The sequence below is a fragment of the Micromesistius poutassou genome, assembly GCF_964030765.1.
Source record: "Micromesistius poutassou genome assembly, chromosome: 8".
NCBI lineage: Eukaryota > Metazoa > Chordata > Actinopteri > Gadiformes > Gadidae > Micromesistius > Micromesistius poutassou.
In genome coordinates, this window is record NC_140278.1 from 18676523 (window position 1) to 18682522 (window position 6000).

Here is a 6000-nt window from a genome sequence, read left to right on the forward strand (position 1 = left end):
CTCTAAACATGAATGAGACATTTAAAACCAAATACAGACACACACACACACACACACACACACACATACACAAACAGCCACACACACACACGGGTTGAATCCCAGCCAGGACAGTTGTCTCTCAGGCTGTATCCTGATGCTGGGGTAACGTTGTGGGGGGGCCCCCCCTGCTGGCCCCAGACCTCCCCATCATGCTCTGCCCCCCAGCCTCCGCCCTCCGGTCAACCCCCATGCACCCGCTCCAAAAAGAAACTGGGTTAGCGAACAGCAGGGAGAAAGGGGAAAGGCACACCAGAAGGGCCACAAAGGGAGATGGCATCGTGATGACATCTAGACACAGATGCCACGGATTCCTCCAGGAAGTTGGCAATCACCCCCCCCCCCCCCCCCCCCACCCCCGTCACAAGTGAGTGAGCTTCAGACAGTTGAAGTAGACGTTCCTGGTACTGGGTAGGTTTTTGAAGTGAGGCAACCGCAGCTGTAATTATCACAGGAGGGCTGGCCCAGGTAAACACGCAACGCCTTTATTATGAACAGATGGCTTTGACCATCTGCTCATTACATAACCACCATTTCTCTATTCAGCAGAGACGGCCCCAAAGTCTCCGTACAGAAGATGACTTTATGGCCGTGGGGTTTGTTTGTTAAAGAAGCTGGGCTCCCGAGTGTGGAAAAGTGTTGCTTTCTTCTTGGCATGAAGGAAAAACAAAGCACTGCCAACATGGACTTTTTAATTACGCAGCACTCAACGACAACATCAATCTGATTAGTTATTTGTGTAACAACAAATAACTCATTTGTGTTTTTGTATGTGTGTGTGAGTGCATAAATATTGTGTGTACGGGGGTGCTTGTGTTTGTGTGTGTATGGTTGTGCATGAGCTTGTCTGTGTGTGTGTGTGTGTGTGTGTGTGTGTGTCAATACCATGTGTGCGGGGTTTCTGGTGTTTGTGTATTTGCGTTTGTATGTGTGTGTGTGTGTGTGTGTGTGTGTACGCGTGTATTGTGTGTGAGTGTCTTTCTGCATCAGGACCCTGCTGCCATTGGGTGCCATGTTTGTCTGTGATCCTGTTTGTGCATTGGAGTCCATGTGTCAATCGGTATTTTTAGCACTACCTCTCACTGCATTGCAATGGCACTCATTCACGCCCCTTCAAACCTAACCACCCCCGCCCACCCCCCCTTTCCCAGTCCCATCCTGTCCGCCACAATATTCACTCTCACTGGAAGGAGCCAGCAACAGTCTGCCTGGAAGTTTAAAAGAGAGAGAGAGAGAGAGACAGAGACAGAGAGAGAGCCAGAGAGAGAGAGAGAGAGATAAGGGCCATGAAAACAGACCAAAAGGGATCAGAGTTTGACACAGAGACCTTGAACATGCCTCTGGAGTAAAGAACTCTGATGAAGGGCTTTCTCTTCAACTGGCGTTTGTTCCACCGAGAAATGCACAGTTTTTAAAAAATATATATAGATGAGGAACTATAAAAATAAAGTAGCTCTGATGATGGTTTACTGTGCATCATGCACATAAATGTGTGTGGGCCTACACATACAGTATGTCATGGGAATATGAACCAGGGAACGCTGGTTCAGACGGCGGCGTATGGAAGCTCGGGGGAAGTGTTAAGCGCTGCATCCCTGTGAATGGGAGTCTGCTCATGTAATTGGTGAGAGACAATGAGTGAAGGGGGCCACGACAAAGTAAATCAGGACACATCCGATTCCGCTCATGGGAAATAAATCCCAACGCGCTATTGTTAGCCGCGGACGAGAGAGAGGGGCCATTTCCATCCACAGCCCCCATAGGAGAGGAGCAAGAAGAAGACAGAGAGAGAGAGAGAGAGAGAGAGAGAGAGAGAGAGAGAGAGAGAGGGAAGGAAAGGCCAGGGAGGGAGGGTTGAGGGAAACAGGAAGAGAAATACTAGAGGGGCGAGTGTGACGGTTTGAACAGGGCACGACAGTTGTACAATAACCACCCCAAATGTTGCGCGTGTCTGTCTGTCTGTGTGTGTGTGTGTGTGTGTGTGTGTGTGTGCATGTGTGTGTGTGAGTATAGGGGAGCGATGGTGGGAGGCCAGGAGGGAGAAATCCAACACTCAGTAGACCCCCGGTCCCCCCGCCCCCCCCCCCCCCCCGGAGGTAGGGGCGACATAAATGTGCTTTGCCTCAGCTGAGAGTCTCCAGAGAGTTGCGACTGTGCGTGTGTGTGTGTGTGTGTGTGTGTGTGTGAGGGGGGGGGGGGGTCACTGGAAACGGCCGCCTTGCTAGCATCGCTAGCATCTCTGCATCCTACATCCCCCACCCCCCACACACCCTGCCCCTCCGCATTCCCCTGACAACACTGAGCCCACCACACCATTCCTAGACACACACACACACACACACACACACACACACACACACATCACATGCACACGTACGCACACATTTGCGCACACTCACTCAGATACACACACCCACATCTAGGCTCATGCAAACAGGCAGACATTCTGAGACACACGGTACACACAAACACACACACACACACACAGACCCACATCTAGGATCATGCAGAGAGACATGTTGTGGTTACACCTGAATCAGGTTGTTGTATACTGGGATGGCTCCCAGTATAAATGAATGATATCTGCATATTGTTACAATGTGTCCAAGAGATTTTCTGTCTACTGTCCATTCCATTGTGGAAAGGATGTTACATAGACCTATACATCTATATTTCTAAATACCTATACATATATACTGTATAATATAGAACTACCGTCACTCGGCATTATACGTTAGTGAGTGTTAGTGTTAGTGTTGTGTGTAGTGTTAGTGTTGAGGCTGAAAAATTTTGAGGAATGAAAAAAACTGTTTCACCACTAGAGCGAGAGAACGATAAGATAAATTCCTTGCGGCCTCAATCACTATCGGACTCAGACGAGACAGACTTATCTGAGCAGAAGAAGAAAAAAATATCTTTTGATCCCAGAGCCAGAGAGTGAAAATTGAGAGGAGCTGACAAACTTTTTCCACCGTGAACACCTCCAAAGAGCCAGGGGCCGCGTGACCCACTGTGACCCCCACCCAGCATCCTCCCCCTGGGGGGTCGGTGCTGACCCCATGACCCCCTGACACCTCCACCACTAGAGACCTTCCCCCGGCCCCCACTCCCCCTGGGTCCAATCAAACGCCACCTCCCCCCCAGGTCTGTGACACTGATCCTGATCCAGCCCAGGCATACCAGTTACGGTAAACAGACCATCGGGGGGGGGGGGGTGTGGCCTGGTGGGTGGGGGAGGGGTGTACTGGGACAAACAAACTCATTCTCTGGGTAAAGACATGACAGGGGACTTAACTTTACTTGTTATATGTAGACATCCCCACATACACAGTCTTTCCCTTTATAAACACACCACCCCAGTGATTTAATGTTCACAAGAATTCGGAAGATCACGTCCGTAAAGGAATAACATTGAGTGACCACCATCTGATTTGGAATCACTGGAATGCAAATCCTTTTCAGAGAGAGGGATGGCTTGGAGCCAACTGTGCGAAACAAGCCCAGTACTGTGGCTGGGTTTTATCTTTTAAATCCAGGCATTGTAAATGGTGGAGATTGACTGGTTTCCAGTATTCCCAGTGAATGAGCGACTGGGGAAGTCGTTTCAGAGGCCAGAATGTTGGGCATGTGGGTTTGTGTCGGTTCCTTGCATACTGCAGGCTTGGCATTCTGGAAAGTATCCGTGTTGTCAGAATCCAGTCCAGCTGTCAGACCCCCGCATGGGAGGGGTGGGGGGGCGCTGTGTGTTGGTGGGTGTTTGAAGTATACATGTGTGTATTTGTCTGACTGTGTGTGTGTGTGTTGGTGGGTCTTTGAAGTATACATGTGTATTTGTGTATTTTTCTGACTGTGTGTGTATGTTGGTGTGTGTGTATGTGTGTGTGTGTGTGTGTGTGTGTGTGTGTGTGTGTGTGTGTGTGTGTGTGTGTGTGTGTGTGTGTGTGTGTGTGTGTGTGTGTGTGTGTGTGTATAGACATATGAATGCCCTGAGGAATATCAGTCCTGAATAAAAAAAAATTAAAAGTTGTTTTGGCTGAAATTAATTCATCTATCTCACCCAAAATGACAGGCAATAGCTCATCTGTCATCCCTCAACAACATTTCCCAGAAACCTGACAATTTTTAATTAAATCAAAATGATTATGCAAAACCACTAAAATCATCTTTCAGCTGACAAGATCAATTTTAGTATTTTTCTCACCAGTCTTATTTCTCATTTGAATATGAATCAGTATTTATTTTTGGATGGCTGTGTTTTTTTTTTTACCTTTCTCTGCTTGTACCTTTTGCTTAGACTGCCATTACCTCCACGCTGACTCATCCGTTTTCCGCAACTTGAACTTCTCCGTTATCACTCTCTCTCTCTCTCTCTCTCTCTCTCTCTCTCTGTCTCCCTTGCTCTCCCATTCTTTTTTTTCTTCCCTCAACTGAATTCCACACAGGATCAGACCTGCTGTTTATGCTCCGCTAGTTTTCTCTCAGTGAAGCAAGATGGTGGAAGAGACAGAGGAGGAAGAAAGAGGAAGCAGGAAGCCTGCATTGACAGCAAGCCCTCTCTTTTACGTTCCTGTGAAAGAGAAAAAGGGACTCAAGATACAAAGAAAAGGGTAGGGCACAGAGAGGCACAGAAAATAGCACAGCACAGCGAAGAGGAAAGGAAATAGAAATGGAAAATAGTGAAAGGGTCATAACTTCTACCAGGGGATTTTTTTCACGGTTGCCTAGACAACCAACAAAGCCGGGCCATGTGCAGTAAAGGAGCTGAGGAGACAACAGAGGAGACGGCAGAGGAGACGACGGAGGAGACGAAAGAGGCCCCGGAGAGGCGCGAAGAACGACTTCATTCATGTACAATAAAACATGCAGACAACTCTTTGGGCATTCCGTCTCATTCTCTGTAATTATGACTGAACGGTACTTTAGTACTGTGCTGCAGTATATCCATTAACTATTTAAGTGTGATCCCCAGTAATCTGCCTTTCTATTCTTTTTTTTTTTTTACATCAAACTAACAAAACCAAATCCAACCACGGTATTGCAGAGGAAACGAACGAAACGCAGTCAAGCAGCACTAAAATTTGAATTTCTGAAGAAAGTCTTGTTGTTTCCATGACACTTTGAATACGGTGCATAAATATAGATAGATAGATAGATAGATAGAGATAGATAGATAGATAGATAGATAGATAGATAGATAGATACATACATACATACATACATACATACATACATATATACATAGCTAGATAGGTAGATAGATACATACATACATACATACATACATACATAGATATATAGATAGCTAGATAGGTAGATAGAAAGATAGATAGATAGATACATACATACATACATACATACATACATAGATATATAGATAACAACTTTATTAATCCACCGGAGGGGAAATTCAGCCCAGCAGCAGTGGAAAACACATGATAAGATACTGTAAAATAAAAATAAATACTAATGAAAACAAATAGACACTAAAGTAAATGCTAAAGTAAAGACAAACAGGGCCAACAAAACAGACGGTATAAACAATATAATTTGTGTAAAGTGTAAATTATAAAGTGGCTAAGTACCAGTACTTCACAGTATATTAACGTGTATAAATGCAAATGTAAACAAAGAGAAGTGGCTCAGTGATCAAGTAAATATATATGTTCCTATACATATAGTATATATACACTCATACATAAACACACACACACACACACACATTCACATACACATACATGCATCAGGTGCTGTTCTATAGCCTAATGGCTGTCGGCACAAAGGAGCGCTTGAAACAGTCCGTCTTGCACCTGGGGGAAATGAATCTGTGACTGAAGGTGCTCCCCATCTGCCACAGCTCAACAGAAGGTTACCAAGGATGGATTTAAATGTCTCTCATCCTCCTCTCCACCACTACCTCCAGACTACCCCCTCCTCTCCACCACTATCTCCAGACTGTCCAGT